This window comes from Excalfactoria chinensis, chromosome 2 (assembly GCF_039878825.1).
Source record: "Excalfactoria chinensis isolate bCotChi1 chromosome 2, bCotChi1.hap2, whole genome shotgun sequence".
Taxonomy (NCBI): domain Eukaryota; kingdom Metazoa; phylum Chordata; class Aves; order Galliformes; family Phasianidae; genus Excalfactoria; species Excalfactoria chinensis.
In genome coordinates this window covers 53,984,571-53,999,391 of record NC_092826.1, presented here as the reverse complement: position 1 = coordinate 53,999,391, position 14,821 = coordinate 53,984,571, and positions in this window count along the sequence as shown.

The window sequence follows — 14,821 nt, the reverse complement described above, 5'->3', positions numbered from 1 at the left end:
ATATGGCAGGAAGTCCATAAGATTATCATTACTATAGTGCTTCCAGTAGCAAGCTTTACATAAAATCTGTTTTTTTAAAATCTTAAAAATGAGTGATACAACATTGGTTCTTAGGCTGCTATTTTGCTTGAGTCTGTCACCTGTCATGCTACCAATACTCTGTCACCGTTTCCTTGTATTTCTGTCTGGTTTGCACTTTAAGTACAAGCTCTTCATACTTAGCAAATGTGAGTCCTCTTTCTAATACTGTGGTTCTCAGGTAGCTGTGTTAAGAAAAAGCAAACAGCTGAAATTAAACTTCAGTATGGCTGGAATACAGTTCTAATGCAAAATTAATGGTTTATGTGTTTGAATTAGATTAAATGTATTCCAAGGGATATTGATAAAGTGCATTGAAAAAATAATGTTATACCATGACACAAATAGTCACATATCTAATAGTTTGAAGCCCGTGAAACTTAAGCCATTATAAAGCTTGGCTTATGGTCAGAAATTGTTTAAATAAAACAATTAAAAGCATCAATTCAGAGCCTTGTTTTGCAGGTACCGTCATCTCCTTGAGGAATTTGAGAAAGATTCTGAAGTTGAATATGGAGGAATCAGCACAGGGGCCAGGAAGATCACCTTAATTTTGATGTAAGTAGCAAATATTTGTGCTCAAACCTAATCTCCCATAATAGTGTACTCAGTAATTTTCTGATCTAAATTATCTCAGTTTGGGGTATATCTATGAATGCTGCAGGTGTGTCAGTGTTTGCTGTGTCGTTGGAGTTGCAGAGTGATATTAAGGAAAAGAAGAGAACAGTGGTGTAAATACAGTGTAAGAGCAGAAGAAATCATTGTTACTGTACAAAATAGTATAGATCATTGATGCTAGATATTGTAACACATCTGCATGTAAATATTTTTTGTGACATTTACTTGTCACTCTGAATTAGTTTGCGGGTTGTTCCTAAGTCTGTCTGTCTGTCTGTCTGTCTATCTATCTATCTATCCATATATATATGTAGTTTTTTTTTTGTTTGTTTGTTTGTTTTTTTTTTTGTTTTTTTGTTTTTTGTTTTTTCCCACAGCTGATCTCTGTTATCCACTCGCAGATTTATCAGCTCTAGAGGTCGTCTTATTTGGGTCAGAAATTATGGATGCAGTGTTGACTGTTTTATTGCTTTAATTCCTTATTTACATACCCATGACCTATTTTTCTGAACAGATGTGGTAACAAATCACTGCAAGTTATTTTTTAAGAGAAACCTTATGTGATATATTTTTGGTCTTCCATAGAACAGGTGGTGTTGCTAAATGTTGAGTTTTAATCCTGTCAGGCAGCTCAGCACCTTAGAGCTGCTTGTTCGCAGTCCTCAACTGGGATATAGGAGAGAACTGGGAAGGAAAATGTATGAGAATTCATGGGTTGAGATAAGGATGATTTACTAGGTAAATCTAAAGCTGTGGGCATGAGCAAAGCAAAGTGAAGTATTAATTCCCTTCTTCCCAGTGGCAGGAAGATGCTCAGCAACTCCCAAGAAAGTAAGGATCATCACATATAAGGGTTTATTGGGAAGACAAACACCATCACTTCCCCTACTTGTTTCTTTACTTCAGCTTTTACTGATGAACATGACACTGTTTGGTATGGAATATTCTTTTGGCCATTTTAAGACAGCTTTCCTGACTGTGTCATCTCCTGGCTTCTTGTGCATGCACAGCTCTTCACTGGCAGGACAGCACAAGAAGTCAAAAAGTCCTTGGCTCTGCATAAGCACCACTCTACAGCAACAAAAACATCACTGTGTTATAACTTCTATTTTCATGAAAAATCCAAAGCATGGCATCATATATGTTGCTATGAAAAAACAAACAAACAAACAGAACATTATACTGAACTAATGAAAGTTTTTCCATCTATTTCACTGTGACTGAAAAAAAAAAAAAAAAAAAAAAAAAAAAAAAAAAAAAAAAGTTCGGCTCTTTTTCTTTAAATGACATGTGAAGTGAGCTAGATGTTAAATTTTTATTTCTTTCTGTTAGTTCAGAAATGTAACTTCCATGTGTAAAATACAGTTGCTGGTGTGGCTGCAAGGATGAGTATGAATGCTTGCCCAAATAATGTTTAAAATACATAGGTTGTGTGCTGTTACCAATACATTGAAGTAACTATCCAAAAAAGTTAAATGAACATCTAATCTTGAGTTAATTTATAACTACTTCTGGATGGTTTTCACAGTAATGTAGTAATTGGTATGACTGCATGGAAACATGTGAATCACCTAACATGTTGGGTAATATTGCATTTCCTCTTCCTCTCTCTCTCTCTCTCTGATAAATTACTCTTATCCTGTGTCTGGAAATTGTTAAGGCATTGTATTTGTGCAGCACTTAGTAGAAAAGTATCACTGACAGAGGTGTAAATAAAGATAAATGAGCCTTTGAAGAAAAGAAATGCTAGAAGTTGGTAATGTTGATGATGGTGGGGAATAAAAGTCCTTTTCAAGTTAACCAGGTAGGACAGCTCAGCAAAGACTTATTCTTTTTCCCTGCAGTTTAACTAAAATTTACTGGAAGCCATCAATCTACAAAAAAAAACAAAAACAAAAACAAAATACAACTATATATGGTCTTGTTTATATATCAATAGATGCATTTTTTACTCTACAGTTGCATCTTTTGTGTTCCGCTGTGTTCTACCCTGCCTCTACTTAGAAGTGACTTTTACTGCCTTCTCTTTAGAGGGGTATCAGAATGTAAAGGGAGAAGATGCTCTCTTGCCTGCAGAGCAACCTAGTGGTCAAGTCTTTTTGCTTCCTGACAAAGAAAGGTCCTTACACTCCTTCTCAGAAGTTCTCACTGAACTCAGGGCTCAGGTTTTCCAAAAACCTTTTCCAGATTACTCAGTCCAAAAATAATTATTTGTCTATCAGAGAAAGAATAAACCAAACAAATAAAGTGAAATACTAAAGAGATTATATATATATATATATATACATATATTATATGTATGTATATATATATGTGTATATATATATATATATATATGTATATACATATATTATATATAATATATGTATATATATATATATATTTTAACTTGGAGAATTTTTGAAACAAAATATTAGTTATTAATAAGGAAATTCACCTTGGATATACTGTCAGTCAGGCCTTGAAATCCCTTAATTATCAGCTGTATGACATTTCACTGTTTTTTGCAAGGGTGTTTGTTGTCTGCATTTCATTTTCCCACTGTAACTGCAGAAAATCTGAAAGTAAGCAAAAGTTAAAATGTAAATGCCATGGTCTTAGCTGTAATATTAAATGTTCCCCATGGTTTTACGATTACCCTTTACAGAATCTGTTGATGCATTTTGGCAAGCACAATATTAAAAATTTGCTTGGTAAAAATCCCCTTAGCAGAACCTGACAGACAGTAAGGTCAATAAAGTTTTAATCAACTGAAGAGAAAATGCTCTTCTTCCAGATGGGTACCATAGAACAATACTTGCATGAAATATTTATGATTCTCTGTAAAATCTCCAAGTCTGAAACATAAGTAAAGGTTGGTGATTATTTTTAAGGTAAAGTGTGTTCATCCTTGCAATTTCTAAGGATTAAATTGCTGTGAAATGAATGCTAGTCTTGTTGCTGAAAAGATGAAATTCTAGTATTTATCTGAATACCTTTTTTTTTTTTTTTTTTTTTTTTTTTTTTTTTACTGAACTTTCCTGTGTTTCATAACCAAGCATCCCTTTCAAGAAATCATAATGGCATATATTGAATTAAGTTTGATGACATTTACTTTATCTCTGCCTGTCAAAATTGTAGAATTTGTTTGAAAAATATGTAATTATATATTTTTTATTAAGACATCATGCTGTCTTTTTAAATTATTATTATTATTTTATTTATTTAATTTATTTTGCCATTATATCTTCCCTTTTCAGGATTGTTCATCACCAAAGAGTACTGTGAAAACAAAGTCTCACAATTGTCAGAGGTTTACTGGCTTATTCGGCCTGGTTCCATGACTAGTGGGGCATGGACCCACACCCTGGGAAAGGGGAAATGGTTTGGAGATGGGCCTAAAAATAAAACAGTGGCAACGATCTGAGGAGAAACAATCTAATTTACTTAATAAGATATTGAAATGCAAGAAAACACACTATAATAGTGTATAATACAATGTAATCGGAATTGAAATTAATAAATCAAATAAAATGAGAGAGCGTGTCCAAAAACCGGAAGCCTTACTCTAAAGCTGAGGGTGTTATGATCTGGGGAGCTCACATGCTGCCAAGATTAGTGGAAGGGAAAAGAGGGGGCGTCTCCTGATATATGAACAGTTTAATTTTTCCCTGTGAACAGAAGATGGAAACAGAATAATGCAAATTGCAAATTCCTCTGGGCTATGTAGTATGTAGTTCTTCTCTTCTGTGGAGCTATCCACTGTCCACAGAACTGGAGCATTAACTCTTTAACTTCCAGGTACTACATGATGTTATGATGTGGAATTCTGATAACCATAAATCATAAAACCATGACAACTATGTAGCCTGTTTACTATACTTGGCTGATTCTGAATGGAAGACAATTCTTGGTATAGAAAATTTCCTTCTGTGAACCTTAAACTTTACTCATTCTTACACACAAACACAAAGAGGAGGAAGAAATGGAAAATGTTGCCATTGTGGATGGACTGTAGAATGGCAGAATGTCTTAGATTTAGTTACCATAAAGACCATCTAGTTCAAAACCCTCTGCCATGGTCAGAGTTCACATCCACTAGATCAGAATTCCCAGGGCCCCATCTAATATGGCTTTGAATATTTCCAGCAATGGGGCATCCACAGCTGATATGGGTAACATATCCCAGTACCTCACCACCCTCTGAGCAAAGGATTTCTTTCTAATATCAGATTATATCTTACCTCTATTAGTTTTAAACTGTTCCCTCTTACCTTATCACTATCAAAACATAAAGTCATTCTTAATCTTTTTTATAAGATCCCTTTGTATGGGAAGGCCACAAGGTATCCCCACAGTCTTTTCTGTGAGCTAACAAACCCAGTCCCTTAGCCTGTCTTCACAGGATAGGTGTTCCAGCCCTCTGATAATCCTCAAGGTCCTCCTCTGGAAATGCTCCAAAATCTCCATTATTTTTTTTCTTTTGCTGAGGGTCCCAGGCCTGGATGAGGACTCATAAGTGTGGAACCAAGGGGAACCACCAACTCTCTTACGCATTTGGCCGCCACTCTTTTTATGCAGTTTAGGATACAATTGGCCTTCTGGGTTGCAAGAGTACACTGCTGGTTCATGTCTTACTTGTGGTCAGGACAACTAAGTCCTTTCTTCACAGGGCTTCTCTTAGTGAGTTCTTCTCCCAGTCTGTAAACATATCTGGGACTGCCCTGACCCAATTGCAATACCTTGAACTTGCCTCTTTTGAGCCTCATTACTTTCATATCACAGTATCACAGTATCACAGTATCACAGTATCACAGTATCACAGTATCGTGCGAGTTGGAAGGGACCTTAGAGATCATTGAGTCCAACTCCTGGGTTTTGAGCCCCCTGTGTAGCGAAGCGGCACTTCTACCCCCTGCACCACAGGGGGGATTCGAACTCCGGGCCACTGGTGTTGCAAGCAACAATTCTACCACTGCGCCACCGGGGCACACAATGGGGCTCAATTCTATAGTTTATCCAGATCCACTAATTCCCACTTACTATTTAGCTTCCTGTTGTGACTTCTTCAATGATCTGAAAAGAACAAGAACTAGAGTACTGAAAAGGGTTGTCTGAAACTTATGTTTTCCCATCAGAGGAATAAGTGAAAACCTGCCCAGACTGAGTCAAAGTAGAACAGTGGCCATGACTATATTCTGATTATACAGAAGAGACTAGCTGATAGTATCAAGTTATCTAAAATATATGCTAGTCATTTCATATCTAAGGAAAGCCTGAATCTATTCAGGCTACCATTTTAACATTTGCTAATTAACAATTAATGCTGCCATTAATTAACACCTACAGCAAGCTAGTTAGCCATCACACTGAGAGACTGAAAGCACTGAAAGATGATTTGTGGTTTTGAACTCTGAATAATTCATCTTGTTTTCAAGAATCTGCTATGTTTTGTACAGAGAAATTTAAACTTCGGGTGTAGAAATAATAGTATTATCAACTGTACTGGCATATTTAAAGTACAAAATACACTGTTTTAACTCTGTGATGTTAAAGGTGGCTGAAGTATTTGCTGAGGTATTTCTATCTGTTTTGATGTTATATTAATTTTTAAACTTTGAATGACAATGGGGTTGTTAAGAAGTCAATGAGGATGAGTGTGCAAAATGCATAACAATAATATTAATAAAGAATGTATATAAGGTTGGTGTTTGTTTTTTTGTTGTTGTTAAATTTAATTGAACACTTACAGTCACAGAAAATTAATTATCTATATTTTATTTTAAAATATTTTGAAATTAATGTTAGTTATGACAAAATTGTCTTTACTAAGTAGAAGTGGATGAAATTTCTGTATCATTTATATTAAAATCATAATTTATTTTAAAAATTCTTGGTACGTGCTGAATGTTCTGCATAAAATTCACACAATCAATTCTCTTACCTTAAAAATATATGTATTTTCCCTCCAAATGTTTGTTTGTTTGTTTAAATTATCTTAGTCTTAAAATTCTGAAAGGAATGGTTTTAAGGGTTGTATTTTGCTGTTTTTCAAAACACTGAGAGGTAGATTTATTGAAATTTTAATGAATATCTGACTTTCCTATCACTTATTGGCGCTATCACTGTATCCTATTGTTCATTCAGATCACATGCAAATACATCTGAGAAAGCTTAATTGCATTTTTTCCTGTCAAGTCTTTAATTTTCTCACAGGCAATTTCAAGTGATAGATTTGGGGAAAAAAAAAGAATATCTTAATCTTCTATCTAGGATGCATATTTAGTGTTGTCTACTACTGGATGGAGTCCACACAGAACATCAGTATATTGCTGGGTGAGAAAAAAGTGCTAGTAGGAGTTCTGTTGGCATGAATTTTAACTTTAGGCAGGTCTTAATTCTGAACATGTCTATTGGGACCAAGATAATTCTACTGGCTGCAATAAAACTATATTGTGGCAACCAGTCTGACGTAATTACATATTCTGTAGCCTCAGTTCTAGTACAACCCTATAAAGCAAATTTACTGTTCAGTACCTGTTACAGATTTGTACCTCCCATGACTGCTTTCTCTGTTTTTCCAAAAAAATTTATAAGAGTCAGGTTCTTCATACATATTTTGCTCAACTCTGGAAGTCCTGGTTGGTACCATTATGCCTACCAGATGTCAAAGAAATAATCTAGCTGGGTATGTCTCTTAATAGAGCTAGGCAGCTTCTTCTACTATTCCAGATCAGCTTATTTCATGTTATAAAACTGCTTTATATGGTGACAGAGTCCTTCAGAAATCAGTACTCCTTGTTATAAAAGCAGTGGTTGCAAATGAAAGGTAATCATAGCAATCAATGCATTCATAGCATTTGTAGTTTTGGGGTACAGTAATGGAGACCTGCAGTATGGTTAGAAACCTGCAGCTTTCCTGCACAGTGAGATCCATGAAAATTTATAGCTCTAATTAACTCTTCTCCATAGTGAATGCAGACTGAACAGAGCATTTGGGTTTCACATAGCACTGTGGGATTTGGCCCTTGCTATGCAAGTAGCTGCATTCCACTCTGCAAATTTGACTGAGTGATAATTTATTAAAACAATGAAAATATCAAGTAACAGGGGAGACGAGTCTATGCTTGAGACTGAACTCTCACCCAATGAAAATATCAAGTAACAGGGGAGACGAGTCTATGCTTGAGACTGAACTCTCACCAAAGTCAAAACCACACAGGAATAATACATTTCACAGAAGCTGAGGTTAATGTTAAAATTAATTTGTCAGTCAAACGTTTCCTCAAGATTTCTTTTTTTCAGAAACAACAGTGTTATGGGTTGAACAGACAGTTCCATGTATGTTTCATAAAAACATAAATCATGGAATGGTTTGGATCGGAAGGGACTTTTAAGATCATCTAGTTCCAACACAAATGCTATAGGCAGGGATATCTCTCAGTAGACCAGGTTGTTCAAAGCCCATCCAGCCTGGTCTTGGACACCTACAGGGAGGGGGCATCCACAGGCCTCTTTGGGCAAGTTGTTCCAGTGGCTTTCCACCCTCAAGGTAAAGAATTTCTTTCCACTGTGTAGTCTAAATCTACATTGTAAGAGGGTAAGGCCATTTCCCATTTTGCTGTTAATACATGTTCTTTAAAAAAGTCCCTCCCCAACTATCTTGTAGTCTCCTTCAGGTATTAAAAGGCTACTATAAGGTCCACCCAGAGCCTTCTCTTCTCAAGGCTGAAGAGCCCCAGATCTCTCAGCCTGTCCCTGCAGAGGAGGTGCTCCAGCCTTTTGATTTTTTTTGCAGTCCTTCTCTTGTCCATCTTGTGCTGTGGGCTCCAGAACCAGATGCAGTACTTCAGATGGATTCTCATGAGAGCAGAGCAGATGGCCAGAATCACTTCTCTTGACCTGCTGGCCAAGATTCTCTTGATGTAACTCAGCATATAATATGCAACATAAGCAAGTGCATGTTGCCGGTTCATGCTGAGTCTTCCATCAACCAACATGATCAAATCCTTCCTCTCAGAGCTGCTCCTTCTCTTATTTATTATGACCTACTACTTTTTCTTATAAACACTAGTTGATTATTTAGGAATTTACTTTAAGCATGGTTCTCTGGAGGTGGATTTTTTTTTTTGTTTTTCTGCTATCTTCCTTTAGGTTGTTTCTCTAAATGTTATTCAGAATCTATATTTTTAAATTGGAAAGAAAAGAAGGAAGAAAGGGAAGGAAAAAGGAAGAAAGGTTGAGGTAGGAAAAAATCCTTCCAGTTTTCCTAAAGTTCTCTATAACTGGAGCACTTTCATGAGTTGTTGAAAGCCAGCTGTTGAAACATGAAAATAAGCCATTTTGATACCAGGTTAGACACTAATTTTTCCTGACAAATTTTGTCTATTAGGCTCATGATGGATTTGCTGATCAAAGTCTGAGATGCATCTATTCCTAAACAGCTGTCACCTTATTGCCATACTGACATACCGTATGCCCGATTGCAGCTACTTGTCAATGGTTGTTACTCTTCTTCCCCTCAGGTGGTGGAATCATGTACCCATGCTGCTTAGCGTTCTTTATCTATTACAGAAATGCTTACTGGACAAGAGAATGAAGTGATGTGTGATTTTCAGATATTTGCCATTTGTGTTACTGTAAGACTTTACAAAGCCTTATTTCTCTGCTAACATTAACTTTAGATTTCTAAATAGAATATTAAGTACAAATTACTTTTCATTTCCTATTTAACACTGAGTTTTAATGCTTTGAATGGTGATTTTTTTTTCCCCCTCTGATTTAAACTTTCTGATGTTTATTCACTTATACTCTATTTTTTCATCACTTAATTATTATATACAATGACTCTCCACATATTTTCAGAAAGCCATGCAAAGAATCTTGACTTCTCAGGTATAAATTGAAGGAAAAGTATTTGACAGGCTTAGATATGAAGTGAATGGTGACTTTTCTCAGAAAATGTGTCAAATTAAAGCAGATGGAGTGAGGAAAACAGCTACAATATGTCAACTTTTACGGGCTTTGATTCATTTTTAATGATGCAGTGCACTTTAGGAAGCCTGAAGATGTGTTCATTCACAGTCCAGGTCTCACAGTGTGCTATATTGTTCAGGTACTTCTTCTAAGTTGGGTGCAAGATGGAGTCATGACCTAGAACTCCTGTAAATAGCAATTACCTCTTTGGAAAAAGAATGATTAAAGTTTAGTTGAATGTCAGCAGACTATTCACTCTTCTCCCTTTCTCCCTCTTGTAATTTATTTATATTCCTATATCCTAAAGTTTTTCTATTGCCAGTTCTCCTCATGTTTTATATATTTATTGTTGATGAGTCACAGATGATACTGTGAAAGTATAAGGTGTTAGGAGTTATTAGAGTATGAAAAACTTATATTTTTATATTGAAATTAAAAAAAAAAAAAGAAAAAAAGAAAAAGAAAAAGCTTACATATTTAAGTAAAAGGATTTCATTAAATCATCCAAATATGATGAAATGAAGAAGTGGATTTCAAAAAGAGAAAGATAATTCAGAAAAGGAACTAGGTAAATGTATGTATGAGTTGTAAAACACAATTCTATGAAAGGATTTGATACTAGAAATGTAAATTGGACAAGTAATTGACTAAAGAACTGATAACATTTAGTCACATAGAGAGAAAAAAAGTAAATAGGAAAATAATTCTTGAGAATATCCACAAATAAAATATCTCAATATTATTATTTAGAAATATCTTTACTAATGATTTCAATGTAAAAATTAGAGATGTCTGGTGAAATCTGCAGTAGATCCCACTCTAGAAAGTCTGAGTATTAAGAACAACCTGGGTTACCTTAGGAATTTCAGTAATGAATAGAGAATAAGTTAGGAAAGTCACAAAGTAGGCACCTCATCCTTCAAGAGTTTTTGAAGGAATGCTACAGAAGTGCTAACTGAATTGTGCCGTGAAATGATTATTGGACAACAGAAATCCTTGTGGAGTCAAGTATTGCTAACTATGCTGTGGACAAGCAATTTAAGCTCTGTGTGCTAATTAAGTTGCTTGATATCTTAAAAGATGAACACAGGTTCTCACAAATAGTGAGATGATAGCTACATCTTAGGCATTCTCTTGATAACATAGAGAGGCTTACTGTATTTTATTCAGGACATTGTGTATGTCATGACATATAAGAAGCTTGAATAAGAACAGTATTGACAGTTATAGTAAAAACTGCAGCTTAGTTAACATGATATGAACAACTTTGAGATTGTTATCTTCTATTGAAACCATTTCTGATCTTGCTTTAGTGCTGTAATCTTACATTTTCCTGTCTAAAATATCTTATGTTTGAAGATGGATAGTTTTAATGCATTGAACGTGGTCTTGAATGGAGAATCATAACTTGCTCTCTGTGAGCTAGTCGAAACATAGAGAAATACTGTACACTTTCAGGAGCTGTGAACTTGCTCACATAGGAAAGCACCTTAACTAGGGACAAGTCATAGTCATGTATCCTAGTAAAGATCTCTCAGCTATGTTTTGTGATAAGAAAGATAGTACACCATTTGGGAAAGTGGGCCGTTTAAATCTGTGGTTCAACATAAACTACTATTTTCAGTAATCACAGCGTGGAGGAGAGCTAAGATTATAGCAGACATTACTGACTGTTCTCTACTAGCAAATTCAAGAATAAATTCAGATCCAACAAAGATCTTCTAATAAAAGAAAAAACAAATAAAACAAGAAAACATAAAAAATATTATTTCCAATAAAGTTATATTTTCTGTTTTCCTTGTAGGAAAAAGGGCAATTTAAAATAAAAGGATAAGATTCACTTCAGAGCAATCTAGATATTGTAGAATCATAGAATCAAAGAATTACCCAGGTTGGAAAAGACATTGAAGATCATCAAGTCCAACCACAGCCTAACCAGTACCCTATCTCTAAAAAAAAAGCTTCTGCTGAATCATATCCCTGGGCACCACATCCAAACAGCTCTTAAACACATCCAGGGATGGCGATTCAACCACCTCCCTGGGGAGTCCTTTCCAGTATCTAACTACCCTTTCTGTAAAGAAGTTCTTCCTAATATCCAACCTAAACTTGCCCTGGTGCAACTTGAGGGCATTTCCCCTCGTCCCATCACTTGTCACTAGTGAGAAGAGACCTGCCCCACTCTCACTGTAAGAACCTTTCAGGTACTGGAAGAGCGCGATAAGGTCTCCCCTCAGCCTCCTTCTCACCAGACTAAACAGCCCCAGCTTCCTTAGCCTCTCCTCGTAGGGCTGATTCTCCAAGCCCTTCACGAGCCTTGTTGCCCTTCTCTGGACCTGCTCCAGTACCTCCATGTCTTTCTTGTGCTGAGGTGCCCAAAACTGGACACAGTACTTGAGGTGAGGCCTCACCAATGCCGAGTACAGGGGCAAGTACATTGTGGAGTATAAAGAAGCCTAAATAACAGTAAATTTTCTCAGACTGCTGTACCAGGCTAAACAACCACTCCCAATGCCAAACTAATTCTGGTTACTTCCCACTCATGTAACATTAGGAATTGCAAGAATGTTTTTCATTACTGATTGCAAGTTATGCACTTTACTATTAAGAATGAATGTATGATACTAAAATCTCTAAAATATCTTAATTTCTTGTGAAAGATTTTGTTTGTATGTTTTGTTGCTTTCTTGCTTGTTTGCTTGATTTTCCTTCTTTCTTTTTATTTTTAACATTATTTTATTTTTTTCCCCCATGATGTCTTTTCAAGAGAGAAGTGACAGGATGAGCTGGATCTCCTGTGGAAAAAGAGGACTTGTCCTTCTCTGTTGAGCAGCTGAACAAGCTGAAGAAACTTTGAAATGTAGCAAAAAAAGAAATTCACAGCATGGAGCTACAAACTCAGTTTAAGAAGAGGAACTGACAGGCAGCACCATGTATCAAGAAGCAGCCAGTCTCATTGCTTTTGGAAGGGACTGTTAGAAGGACAATAGTGGATACAGCACCTTTTAGCTCAGGTCAAAACATAACAGATCCATAAAACCAAGCCTGGAAGAAAATATCTGCCAGAAAGGATACAATGGGCCAGGGGAGCAGGTACAAACCTTTTTATTATTATTACTATAGATGCATTCCGTTATTCTTTAAATATTTAGGGAATATATCACGAGGAAAAGTTCCAAACAGATTCCATTCAGAGAATCAGCTGACTCAAGATCCTATTCACTAGGGCTAATGAACTTTGATTAACACAATTTGCCCCTCAGACAACTCTGTTCAGTGTGGACATATTTTCACTGAAACATGAATAAGCAACTAATAATGTCACTGCAACCCAGAAGGGAAATCACAGAAGGCACCAGGGGCCTTGATGGAAGGAGACCAATTAGGCTAATATAATAAAAGAAGACATAAGCAGCATATATGTGACTTTATGGCTTCTACAACCTGCAAAGTGGCAGTTTTGTATTTGATGGAGCCCAAGATTTTGGTTCTTAAACAACATATTTGGTTATCAGATGATTATGTAGAAACAGATATGATGCTACCCTGGACCACAGATTAATTTCTCCCCTTGCCACAAACTTTCATTCTGACTTCGAGTAAGTGTTATTAACCTTCTGTACTGAAAGGTGCCTTCCTACTCTTGAATTGATTAGAAGGAAAACACAGAATGTTTCATCTCAAATTATCTTTTTTTTTTTTTTTTTTTTCTAATTTTATTTTAAGTGTCTGGGATTTATGTCTTGTTTTATATGAAATGCATGCTTTTTAATCTAGATTGAATACACCAAACTGCTACTATCAAAAGAATCTTTACAAAAATCTATTCAAACTGAATAACACCAAATCATAGGGCATCACAGAGAAATATGTAGCTCCTTTTTTTTTTTTTTTTTTTTTTTCAATTTGTACATTCACTTAGTCAATTCTACAGTTTAAATACACAATTAAAAGCAATTCTCAGTTAAGATGCCGTCGGTACTTCATAGGGAGAAAATACATTCAAAAATTATTCAGACTTATAAAACAGAATAGGTAGACCTGCAGGTAATTTGAAAGTAGAATAATTAATTTAAAATAAATAAATAAATAAATAAATAAAGGAAATAAAGTCATTTCACTGACTTTATGGGATTTCTTAGGAAAGAGGATACTTTTCTGGGATACTGTTTGATTTATAAGATTTGGCTTCTGCTATTTTAAAATCTCTTTTCAAATAAGTAATTTAAATTTACCTTTTTTTTCCTCCAAAATTATCTTCATCTGGTAAGATGGTTCTCAGCTGATAAGTCACTTAGCACCTGCATAATTAGGGTTAAACATTGAGTCTAATTATTCTATCTGAACTGAAATTCAGCATGTAATAATCATTAATCTGACTGCAGTACTTTACATTCTCTGGATAACAATTTATATTTAATAGTGTGAAAGATAAGCTGTGTCCTCAAAGGTATATATATATCACTTTTCTGTTTAAGAACTTGAAGTCTTAAAAGGATAATTGAATGATTTTTATTGCTCTGAGTAGACTGACATTTTTATACAATAAACTTCCTTTGTCAGATTACATTACTTTGTTTTGACCTAGTTGTAAGACCTTTTTTTTTTTTTTTTTTTTTTTTTTTTTTAATTTCTGGATGTTTTCCCCTTTCTCTGCAAAACTTAAACCATGTAACCTAAGAAGATTTTTTTTTTTTTTTTTTTTTTTGTCTTCTGCATCCCTCTTTCAGTTCTGTTCAGTGTTATTTCCATTTTCTTCCCTGTTTACCTGCTACTTTTATTTCTACTACTTTTTTACAATATACTTCACATTCTTGCTATATTTATTTATTTATTTATTTATGAAACTCTGGAGATAATTTCTTGCAGGGATAATTTCTTGCAGGATGCTTCTAATTAAATGCACTGGATAATGTTACCCCAGTAAATTTACTTCATTATATTAACAAATATAAAATAAAGAAATAAATAATTGAACCAAATAATGAATAGTAGCTAGAATTTTATAATTATCTTGGAATTACAAAAATTTAAGAATTCTTCAGTAAATATTTTCAAAACCAAATTGAGTAGTAAGAATAATTCTCAAGATATCATTTAGATTTTAATATGAGAAAAAAATAATAATAATAAAAAATTCAAACATTTTTACCCTCAGTGCCAACCAGTG